The 12,418-nt window shown below is 50.6% G+C and overlaps 1 long non-coding RNA gene and 1 pseudogene across 1 annotated transcript; both read left to right on the forward strand.

Annotated features, from left to right (window-relative positions):
• The first annotated feature begins 1,935 nt into the window (after positions 1-1,935).
• LOC119111330 (myosin light chain 1-like) lies at positions 1,936-6,154 on the forward strand (annotated as a pseudogene).
• Positions 6,155-6,776: 622 nt separating this feature from the next.
• On the forward strand, positions 6,777-10,223 carry LOC119112928 (uncharacterized). The gene is made up of 3 exons (XR_005095803.1): positions 6,777-6,826; positions 7,776-7,854; positions 9,891-10,223. It is a non-coding gene; the product is annotated as an uncharacterized LOC119112928 (long non-coding RNA).
• The last annotated feature ends 2,195 nt before the right edge of the window (positions 10,224-12,418 follow it).

The raw sequence follows: 12,418 nt of genomic DNA on the forward strand, positions 1-12,418 counted from the left end.
CTGCGTATCAGGCTGAACTGTTGGCCGTGCCGTATCAGGCTGGACTGTGCTGCCGTCTCAGGCTGACTGTTGGCTGCCGTATAAGGACTGGACGTTTGGCGTGCCGTATCAGCTGACTGTTGGCCTGCCGCCTCAGGCTGACTGTTGGCCTGCCGTCAGGCTGCTGTTGGCCTGTCGCCCCAGATTTGTCACCGGCCTATCTGGCTGAACTCGTCGGACTGGACTGGACCGAATCCTGAGAATTCAATCCATGCATTGCTTTACTGTATACAGTGTAGAATTTAAATGGACATCGCCACCTTTGGGGTGTATCACGAAACACCTTGTAATGAACTCAACGGATTCGTCATGATTTTGTCACAATCGAGAGCCATTAAGACAGTTTTCCAAGCTCTTCTATGGCACTTCAATGATGACTTATACCTTCCAACTTCGGACGAATAGTGCAAAGCAGTTTCATTTTAATTTGTAAGTACTTTCAAGACGTATGTCAAATCACATATCAGTTACTTATTGACGACAATCTATATAAGCGCAAAACTAATTATGGTGACCAAAAAGTGCCGTGCATTCACGGCATTACGAACACCTAAAAAAATAGTTGCAGCTGTTGCTCCGGCGACCGTATCATTACCGTGCTTTCCAACATAGGACCTGCTGAAGTCTTAGCGGTACATGCTTTTTTAAAGCATGATAAAAGGCACCACTAGCAGTAGGGCGGTTCAAAACGTGTAATAATGACGCTGGTAAGCGTTCCGACCGAGGAGTTATTCTTCTTTTACATCAGTAAGCCTCATTTTAATTTATGGTGCTGACGACCTGACATATACAATTCGACGCGTCTCACACTTCGCGTGCTGAGGGGCCCAGTCTTACAAACCGGGGATGTGTTGGATATGTAATTTGAAACGTCCAGAACATAAACCCTCATATAAAGCTTCGATCGGGTTAGCCGATATGCGTGCAAAACCGGTATGCGTGCAAAAGGCATACCACAGCAGGCCTCCCGACTGGCGGTGCCATGGCAAAAAAAAGATCTGTTGGACGTGAGATGGCACCAGTTACGTGAATATCAGGGAAGCTGAATAATACAGCCGCGTGCGATTCATGCGCAAATAGATTGTCGCAGTTGGTCGCTGTTGTCGAAGGCCGTTAGAAATGAAACAAAGTCACGAGTACGTTAGCGGATTCCCGATGCCTCCGCAATGCAATCAGCCCGGTTGGTGAGCGATGGAAAGCTCGGAAAAGCGGACACGATGGCACTGACGGATCACATTCTGTTTATCTAAGGGGATCTAAATCAATCAGGAAGGCACGCCGTAGCCAGACTGAGTCAGCGCGATGAATGGTGACGGTCGACCAGCCAACAGCAACATATACGTCTCACCCCATCTTGACCTTGGAGTGGTCCACTAAAAACGCGGCTGCAATGGACTGCAACACGATCTAAGATCTGAGGATGTCTTCTCCGAGCCCGTGTTTTTCATTAGTCGTCTTCGTGTGTTATGCGTTGTGTTGTGGTTTCATTCCAGCTTAATGGCTAAATGGATAGCGTTTAGTACCCGATTATAATGTACCTTTCAAACATCCGATATGTTCACTTTCGAAACTCCGACATGCTTCTTCAGACCCGGAATCCGTGACTCGTCGCCGTCGTCCAAATGCCACTACGATTCGTTGTACCGGCTTCCAGCAGCACCCGCAGCGAACACCTGATGATGTTCCGCAGTGGGTGGCGTGGGTCAGACCAGCCTCAGTACAGCATCCGCGGGGCGTCCCGCAGTCCCGGAGGATCCCCGAGGTGCAGCCCGGGGGTCAGCTGACTCGCCAGCGGCGCCGGGCTGCGCCAGTGACCGTTTGAGGGCCGGCGCAGTGCCGTCCACCCAGCTTTAGGTTCTGTATCGTGTGACCGGACAGGGTCCCCACGACTGCGGGCGGCCAACAAGAATCCGTCGGCGTATTTTTAGCCGGCGAGCGAGGCGCCATCTGCGCGCCAAAATTGGGAGCAGCGGCTGCGCGGCGGCAGTGCGGGTTCACTTCGGGTCTAGTCAGCGAGGGGTGCACAGCGCAACATCCCACCGCACCAACAACACCATGGTAAGAGCTGGCCCCCCGACTTCGGCGAGTCGGGCGTTGGGGCCTATCTCTGCGGTGCGGACGAAGCTTGGCTATTCCTAAGCTTGGCTTAGCCTTGGCTACTTGGTGGCCAGGAGATCTGCGGGTGTTAAAGCTTGAAGTTGTATGATTATGATAGGCAGAGTTGGATTAGGAGATGTTTGAAGGAGACTGACCGAAGAACGCGTCCTCCTCAACTTGTACTCGGCTCTGCATGATGTGCTCATAACAGAGACAGGCAAATGACTGGGCGGATTATCTCCCATTTGGAGACTTCGAGCTGTGTCGTTGAAATCTAGATGAGCGAGGAAATGGATCATCACAGCCGTTCTGTATTCACCAGCCGTCTTCTACCCATTGGGCGTTACGACATGGGTAGCTATGTGTCTGCGGCTGCATACCCGTATATCGTGGACGGACCTGTACGGCCTCCCGCCTGACTGTTGGTGCCGTGACATACGACTGGGCGAGGTGGGCCCCACTGTCCGCTGACAGTCGGCCTCTTCCCGCAGGCCGACCTCGCTGCCAGGGATGTTGAGAGTGAGTACCCGGCTCCATTCTTCCCCCGCTGCTGTGAGACAACATGCGCTGACGGTGCCCCAGTCATTTGTCGCACTACTAGCCACGTTTTGCAAGGGTGTATGTGAGACGAGGCGTTTGTCAATGCCTCGGCCTCCGCACTTCACGTGTAATTGTTTCATCCGTCCTGAGGCCTGAATGGAGCACGCACAGCGACAGGTGATAACCATGTGCTTAAGATGTCGGCACCATCATTAAATCAGATTATTGATTGAGAGATGATTAAGTTAAATGTTAAGTCATAATTTGAAGATTTCATATTGATCGATGATTGATTGTACAATGTCGACGTGTCCCTGCGTATCATTGTTTTGATACCTGACGTCTATATTGAAATGATGTACAATATCATAGTTACAGCAAAAATATTAGCTATTTTCCTAACGATCTGTTTCTTGCGAATGCATAGATGGCGTCTATGCCTGCATTTCTGTCCGCTTCATTCGAACCCGGTTAATGATGGCAACAGCAAACTCGTCATCACGATGAACCAGCATCAAAGAGCTACGCGCTCAGTAAAGCGCAGCCACCACCAACCCGCTCCCAAATTTCTCCCGGCCCTAGCGGGACGAGGAGAGACACGGGCCACCCCTGGCCGGGATGACTGTACCTGGCTGGCAGCGGGCCAGCCTGGTGAGCCGCCCGCGGGGTCGGCTCCGCCGCCCGGACGTCGCGGCCGCCACGTGGCAGGTGTTTGCGCTAAATCTGGCCCAGGAACCTTGCCGAACTATGCCGAGTGGCCGGCTGCCAGGCGACAGCAGCGTCCCGGCGGGCGACGGCGCGCAGCCTGACGGCGGACGCCCCGTCCAAGGCAGATACTAGGCGGCAGAGACATGTGTCACAGATGCTGAGAATAGCTCTTCTCAAACGCATCACAATACGCAGCTTCTGTGAAATGTGACTGGTCAGTTAGCGTGCCATGTCTTCTATGTCTATCTATATTCCCACGTCTCAGACGTTTGTGGCCTACACGCGCTGTGTGAGAAGAATGTTCTCAAAACCGCAACTTTCCTCCCCCAATGGTCATGGAAAGGTTCTGGGACGCGACCTTCTTCACTTTTTGTGTCTCAAAATTATACGACTCCTTGAACAGTGGGACCACGGGCCATGGAAAATACTTATGGCGATCAGATTAGGCTAAGCACATGCTCAAAAATTTGGGTGAGCCTATGATATGCCATTATTTTTTTTTTTTATGACTCCCCCACTGGGATGGATGCAACAATGCAACTAGCGTTTGATGCCGATGAGAACACAGACTTCTTTAAGTGCTGTGTCGTTGAACCACTGACAAATCCGAAAACCCTGCCGGAGCGGCGGGGGTCTGGCCGGGATCGCCCGATGTTGTTCTTGGCGCGTAATCCGAGTCCGCTCTGAAAACGGCCCGGCCGGTTTTACCGAAGCGATGCTGAGCTACCCACGGGATCCGCGGCTTGCAAGCTCAAAAACAACGTGTCCGTGTGGTTGGTGGAAAGGCACGATGGGAGCATTTGCTTGAGGCGGGGTCAGATCTTCGTTTTTAGCGACTTTTGTTTTAACTACAAAGTGCGTTTCGAATTAGTAAGAGAGCGTCGCATTATGTTTTGTAAACGTATTTCAAAACCATTGAATTCATATCGAATCTCACGTGAATGCTAAAGACGATAGGCACTTCCATGGCTGAACTTTTGCGCCTCAGCGGTATGCTTCCAGACAGGCTATGTTCCGCAAAAGACCACGTGCCATGCGGGACAGTATACTCTCGCGCCGGCCGAGCTGGCTCGTGGTCTGCCATCCGCGGGCTGACATGAATACCGATGTACGATCAACAAGAACTTGCAGGTGGTGAATAAATAAGAAGCACACTTGCCAATTTTTAAAAAAAGTCAGAATCAAACCTTTGACAAACAAACATTCAGTCAGTTACTTAGATCGAGTAATAATCATCTGGATACTGGCTGGCTACCAATCATCAATCATTCCGACGAATGATTGATGATTGGTAGCCAGCCTGACCCAGACAATTATTTACTCAGTCTGAGACAGAACATGCTCACCATCCTTCGCGAACAGCTCCAACTTGATAAGTTTCGTGCCATTTTATAAATATTATGGACCCCATCGGAGGTCAACACGATGTTGAAGTAGGTCTCAAGATAATTTTTCTCCGAAATAGTGAAAATTGCACAAGTTGTTAAATTGTACATAAAGCAACGGCGTCAACTGCGCATGTGCGTAACGTCCTACGCGTGCTGCAGGCGTCACAAGTTGACCGACCCTGACAGCTTCGGCTTGTGCTTTGAGATGCACTAGCCAGATGTAATGCCTGGCGAAGGTGCAAACACCTCTGCGTGCCTTACCTGCTTTTCTATTCCATAGAGGGGTGAAATGCTGCATAAGCACACCAGTAAACAGCATGAAGCAAATGTGTATGCTGCATACGCCTCAGAAAAAAAACATGCTAACGTTGCCACCTTCCTACACATGTCTTCGAGACGTTCGTCACATGCACCACCCGCATACCTGCTCAACACCAACGTTACATTCGCAGGGGCTCAGTTTGCCTTCTCCATCTACGACTTCGAAGGCAAGGAGGAGGTTGACGCCTACTACTTGGGCGACGTGCTCCGCGCGCTCAACCTCAACCCCACCCTGGAGATGATCGAGAAGCTCGGCGGGCAGAAGATCAAGAGTAAGCAGATACACAGCCGGCTGGAGTCACTCCCACTGACTGACAGCATAGCTCGCAGAAAGCATTGGCCCCTTCTTGTAGACTGTGTCACGTCATAGTATGGAAGAGGGTAATGGACTCCATGTGAGCGATGTGTCCTACGAATATTCGATATAGGAAAGGAATGTATTAATGTCCTGGTTTCCGGCATTAGGAGCTCAGAGTTCTCATGCTGTTAGTCATCAATCTTCATACCCTCACTCGTAACCACGAGCACAACTTGAAACGTCGAGCATTGACTATACAGCTACGTTTTTTCCTTTGATAGCGTCGTTCAACCAGTTCTTCTGGTGTATTGAAAGCCAATAACTGCCAGCATAAGAACTCTGAACTCACAATAACAAATATTATGCGTTGTGGTATGCAATCCTGAACAAATGTCGTTATCACCATTTCCCGTCACACGTAACATGCTGATTGGTCGCCGCTCAGCTGGGTCTGTAGCGAAGTCACAATCTGCCGCTTACCCGCTGTAGCATTGTGCGTTCTCAGCTGGTCTGTAACATAGTCCCCATCTGCTCCTTACAGAGCAGAAGAAGCTGACGCTGGACGAGTTCCTGCCGATCTTCTCGCAGGTCAAGACGGACAAGGACCAGGGTGGCTTCGAGACTTTATGGAATGCCTGAAACTCATACGACAAGGCCCGAGAACGGCACCATTGATGGCGGCTGACTCTCACACGTCCTGCTCTCCCTCGGTCAGTGGCTGGACGCTGATGTAGGATGTCCAAACTGTTGCCCTGTTGTGTAGCGGGACAACCCTCTCTGTTCAGACATTTCTCCAAACATTCGCGACCTATGCTACACGGGCGAATGTTTCTGAGAATTTTGAGAGGGTCGTGCCAGAGTTACTCATCACTTCACCAGGCACTGTGGACATTCGTTATGGGTATTTCATGCTGCGTTACTGTGCGCAGGCATGGCCTGGTCTGGATTCGATCGTTGGTACCGTATTGCGGTATTGTAGAATAATGCAGCTTCCGTTCAGCGTAGTGATCCTTGCTTGGACGTCGGGCCGACGTTCTACATTTCCTTGCCATTCTGTGTTCCTTTGTGAACAACATTCATTTCGCGCGTGTCTCCCCGGCTCCACATCCTTGACTTTAAAATGCAGTCACGGCTTGGAACCGGGTCCTCATTTTCAAATGATAACATTATTACTTCGACATGAGCGCATTCAGTACTGCTAAGATCTTTTGTCTGGTATGCTTTCGTACATAACGTAGATTTTTCCAGCAAATGCCAGGAGATACCTTTTAAATGTTCAAACGTAGCTCAGTGCTAGTTACCATGCGCGTCATACGACCATGCCCACTGATGACCGGAATTGCCTTAGGTGAGCGGCTGTCTGATAAAGAAGGTTACGCAGATCATGGCGAGTGCTGCGATGAAGAGGACGAGGATGGCTTTATTCCATACGAGCGTAAGTTGACACCGGATCTTGTTCCCGAATGCACGACCCTAAAGCTGTATGTCTGCGGGTGCGGGGAACGGTATTTTTGTTTTGGGGTACCCTCATAGTGCCATGGATCAGACTTGGTCGAAGATCTGTTGTTGGATCGAAGGCTGAGCATTTCGCGTTTTTATGATTTTTTATTGTCGTTTTATTGGCCAACGAATTTTGTTTGCGCTGGGTGGCCCAGTGTAAATTTTCTGTTGCAATCAGCGGAAAGTGTCGTACGTATCGGTTTTAGTTTCCATTTCGATCGTCACAGCGTGTAGGTTACATGGTTTTAACCGGAGGGTAGGTCTTATAGTTCAGACTCTCACGATACATCGCGCATCACTGTTGACCCCATTTTCAGCTTTCCTTAAGAAAATTTGCACAATGCTGCAATGAGCACCGCAAATCATTAAAAAATATATCATCGAAGACGCGTAAGTGGTGCGTTACGAGAATGAAGTAGGTCGTGTGAATAGCCCGCCAGATAGCAGATAGTGTTGGCGCAAGAGGGGAAACCTACTACAGGTTTACCGTAGACAACTCGCACCCTGTCCTTAGCGTTACTGTGATGCTCAGCGTGGATGAGATGTATGGCGTTGACACCGTAGCGATGACCGAGCACTGTGCATTTCCGCAATATTAGAAGCGGCCGTGTTTAAAAGCGGCTCTAAACCTAGAGAGTGTTGACCGCACACAGGTGACGAGCGTCTTGAACGCAGCACTACCTGGTTCGGCATAAGCTCAGTTTCAGTCAATATGTAGGTTTACTAGTTCGTTTGTATCATGTCGTGTATCATAGCCGATGCATTGACGAGCAACGTAGTAGTGGCCCAGGCGTGAGTGAATCGTGTGTAGGTAACTAGAGCTCTTGTGTAGGTAACTAGAGCTCTTGTGTAGGTAACTAGAGCTGCATCATTGCCTATTGCAGCCTTCTGCAAAAGGCTGATAGCTGGACCTTTCCCGGACGCGAAGTAGATTCGCAAGTTCTCAACATTCACGCACGAGAGGTAGATGATTCCCTTTCCAAGCAGGCATGGCGACCGGCATGGCAGCGAGTCCCAGTTGTGGCGGGAAACTCACCGAAGCAGCCGCTCTCATGTGGTTATCATTGCTCTCGCAGGACCTGCCCCCCCCCCCCCCCCCCCCCCCCCCCACCCCCACCCTCAGACAAGCCTGGCCTCAGCACTCAGTTGACGTTTTCAGTACGTCGGAGGAGCTTCGGACAAGAGTATGATAGATTGCCTCCCCCCGCCTCCGCCCGTGTGTGGCCTGACCCCACGTCCGTTGGATAACTGCACTGTAAGCCAGCCGTTGTTAGTGCCGCACCCGCGGGGCGACCGTCATTTGCGCTGGAAAAGGCCAGCCCAGTCAAACTGGTGATTGCTTTTCAGCCTTTGTCAAAAGGCTTACTGGCCGGTCCCAATCCAGAGAAGAAGTAAGCCAAGAAGTCGGCAACCCCCAGAAGGTAGCAATGAGTGAATCAAAGTTCCCGTCCATGCGTGGTGAAGTCCAGGCTTCCCGCCAATATTTCAAAGCCGTCGCATTTTGTACTACCTTTTATGGACCAGCAGCCGCGCTTCGAGCGAACAGCTCTGTCCGGCAATAGAAAGTGCCATGCACGGGGGCTATCACGGCACACGAAAGCTGCTGTCGCCTCGTTGAGTTTATGACATTAACAGACGAGGCGACTCGGCATGCCGTGGAAGCTCCCGAGGCTAGCCTAATGCTTTCGTGGTGTCCTGTCTGCTTGACTCGCCTGCTCCCTAGGTTTCATCAAGCGAATGCTGGCTGGCCCTTTCCCTGAGTCGGCCGCGTAGTGTGCCCCCTAGCCGCGGTCAGCGCCTCGCCCAGCGCAGGTAACTTGCCCTCGGCCCGACCGGCATGCCACGGCCGCCAGTGCCCGACTGCGGCGGCAGACAGGCTGAGCGACCGCGCCAGCCGCGTCGACATTAACCGGAAACAGTGTCTGCCGGCTCCGCTGCGTGCGTGGCCGCGGAGCGTGCCACGCTCCGCCTTGCGTCTTGTAGATCGGTTTGGTGCGAAATGCTGAAGACCTCTCAGTTTGCATGCCTTTTGCGTTGTACATATGCCAGATACGCCACGCGCCACCGGCGTTGCCCAGGGTAACCAAAGGCCTCAAGCCGCCTCCAAACGACTCTGGTAGAGATTAGGGAGGACAGAAACCATTGGCAGGCTTGGCTGTTTTCGAGCAATCATCATTATCTTCGAAACTTAAAAAAAAAACACTTCAAGATCCGGTACTGGATCCACCATCGTTATCACTTTATACTCCTAGCGATACTTTTGGGCGAAGTGAAACGCTGATTTTTGATTCTGGTCCTCTGCTTACTAATTCTCTTATTTATATATCATTGAATTTGTCCACTACAAAAGTCCACTGATCGAAGTAAAAATTGGTTGTTTAAGCTTACAAACATCAGGGCGCCGACCTCCACATACCCACACCGCACATTGCACAGTCCGTAAGTGCATGGCTCCCACAAAATTTGTGCAATCAGCTTGTGCAAGTGCAGCCTTATTTCATGTCATTACGACGTTCGAACTGATTATTGTGGGTTGAAAAAAATAACAGGTCGGGCCTATCGCCTTGTTTGGTGTGTTGGGATGCACAAAGTGCTCGCTAACACTCCCCATGATGTGCATATCCAACGCACAAGCCGAGAGCGATCATTCTAAAACAGGTATTCCATCCGTGTTCTTCATCTCCATCCTTCCTTAAACTGAATGCTGTGGCTTACACTAAATGTCCCAACAACGGGTAAGGCGGGGTATTGTCGAACGTGCCAGTCCTGTCTTAAGTGCAAAATGTAAAGACAAAAATGCAATGTTAACTCAATTACCACTTGTGTGAGTTGCGTTACGGCTATCTGATCGTTTCCTGTCGACTATCCGTGCTCACCAATGTTTCACATTGTGTATGTAGGCCAGTGTCAATGGTGTTATCCTTGAAACCTCCTCAAAGATCTTTGGTTGCCTTTACTAACGTCTGCAAGCGGCCTGACCTCGCCCCACGTGTTTCCAGGTAAACGAAACAACATCTCGACCCATCTTTCACTGGGAGGCCACCTCCCCACCGCCCTGCCACCTGGCGGTGCCACCACTCAGCAGCTGTGTACAGTCTCCGGCACGTGACCCGACGCAGGGCGCGCGTGCCCGCCGGCCGTTGGCGCCGCCCGGATCGGCCTGGGTGCGGCGCCCACCGGCCGGCCGGCCGCCGCCGCGCACTCCTTCCAAGGACGTTTTTATAAGCTCTGTCTGCTCGAACCCATACATATGTATATTTCACTTGTGATGTGTGTATACTGGCGCGATGCGCGTGTGCGTGTGGCGTGCAGCTGTCCGCAGCCCACTGGCGGTGGGGTGGACTGAGTGCGATCTAGTCATCTCTCGTTGCAGAGAGCGTCCCGAGACGGAGCTCTGGCGCGAGAGCCCCGCGGTCGGCGCCCCGTCCCGCTGCCTATCTGTCTGTTTGTCGGTCGTGTCAGCGTGCCCGTCGTCCGCGTCCGTCCGTGGTCCGTCGTCCCCCCTCCCCCGACAACTTGACATCACAGAAGTGTCAGCATCATCAGTCAGTACCATCCGGCAAAATCTGTTATATCAAGTTTCGGAACAACGTGTAAATAAATTTGTAAATTGTGCGTCGAATTTTACGACTCCGATGGTTTACGTGCGGTTGATTCCGTGGTCGCATTGTCAATGCGATACGATGCGATCCGATACATTCAGTTCGACAGGCCTCGCGAGTGTATAACGCTGCAGACAGGCCACACCAAAAAGGGCTTGGATGGGGAGCCGAATTATATTCTTAGTACGGATCAATAAGTTACTGAACGCTTCGTCTGCTCCGATAAACCACGCTTTCACAAACGCTGCCTACTCGAGCCTTAGTGTTGTCTTAAACGAATATGGCTCATCAAGTTCAATGCGTTTCATTTTGCGGTCCCTGTAATTTAGGGTATTTAAAGTGAAAGACCGGTAATTGTTCTTCATATATTTCAAAGTCGATGACAAAAACTACATTTGTAAACTTATTCCAAGTTTGTTGCTGTACAGCAGTATGCTTTTTTCGCTAGATAAATGAGCCAGAGGCTCCAGTCAATGGAACCATAGGGAAACCCACAGACAAAAATAGAGAGAGGGAGAGGGGGAAGGATTAAAATAAATTACACACACACACAACACACATATATATATATATATATATATATATATATATATATATATATATATATATGTACTTCGGACTTTCGAAAGAGTTCTAGTGTGCCGATAGTGAAGTGGCTGAGGTCCGCGTCTGAGAAATCAACAGTAAGACGTTCGATTCCCCGCGGTGACCGCCTTTCCAGAGAGGGGGAGATGCAGCCGACTCTGCAAGGCATCAGAAACTGAGTGCGTCGTAAAGTCCCAATGACCAACATGAAAGCAAGTTGTTCTCCACGAGCGCTGTGTGGGAAAATGACAGCGTATGTTCTCAGCAATTTAATGTCACATGGATGCTCTTGCTTCTGCATTTTTTATTGGCCTATGAAATGTTAACTTTCTCGAAAATACTGTAAAAGTGTCGTCAAAACTTTTACGTAGAGGGGTAGAATATGCAAAGCTAATAGAAGTACAGTAAGTAAAGATGTAGCGCAGAGACATGCAACGTGCTACTGGTTCTGCAAAAATCTAACTGTTGCGGTTGCAGATCAAACGGATGGGCGTACGGATCCCTCCGTCGGTGAGAGCATGGCCACCAATGCCTTCCATGATTTATTCGTCGGTGCCCGGTGCGTGTCACGGGACGTGCCGTCGGGCGCCTGCAACCCCCTGAAGTGGCTCACCCCCGCGCCGCCAACGGGATAAGTTGCGATTGCCAAACTTGGCACGTGGGTAGGCTGCCAGTGGGGGAGCCTGGTGCCGCCCCAGGTAAAATGCCAGGTGGCTTGACGTGCGTCCAAACTGCGCGCGCGTGTTTCGCCCTCATTGTTAAGTGGTCAGCAACTCGTCCCGGCCTGCAAACCGATCGTGTTCTTAGCGCTACGAGATAGTGCAGTAGGACATCCTACCCATGTTGAGCTGGCAGTTCTTGTGCTGGATATAATAGGCCTTCAATACAACGTGTGCCCGGTTCCCAGCTTGCTCTTGGATCCCAGTGGCTGCTTCGACAAAACCAGGTCGCTGATCCTGGTTCCAAACTGGTTTTCTTGACAAAATAAAACCCTTGATCATGGTTCCTGCTGGTCCTTTCGCCCAACATCCTGGATCTCAAACAATCAGCATGTGCTGATATCACCAATGCAACTAACAAAACTTAACTGTTAGTTATGGATCAGTTGCCCTCAACTTGGGAGTCATCGCCTGACAGCTAAACCTATCGCACAGGATAACCCGCATATTTCTGCTCTCACCACATGAAGATAAACCACCACATGCCAGTTAAACAATCAGCACGGACCTGATACCACCATTACAACTAATGAAAGCTTTGATGCTAGCTGAAGATTATTGCCCAATATTCACAAATGGCTATCTGACAACTGAAACAATGCGCTTGTCATTGCGGAAATA

Source organism: Pollicipes pollicipes, unplaced genomic scaffold (genome assembly GCF_011947565.3).
Source record: "Pollicipes pollicipes isolate AB1234 unplaced genomic scaffold, Ppol_2.1 Scaffold_7261;HRSCAF=8764_pilon_pilon_pilon, whole genome shotgun sequence".
Lineage (NCBI taxonomy): Eukaryota > Metazoa > Arthropoda > Thecostraca > Pollicipedomorpha > Pollicipedidae > Pollicipes > Pollicipes pollicipes.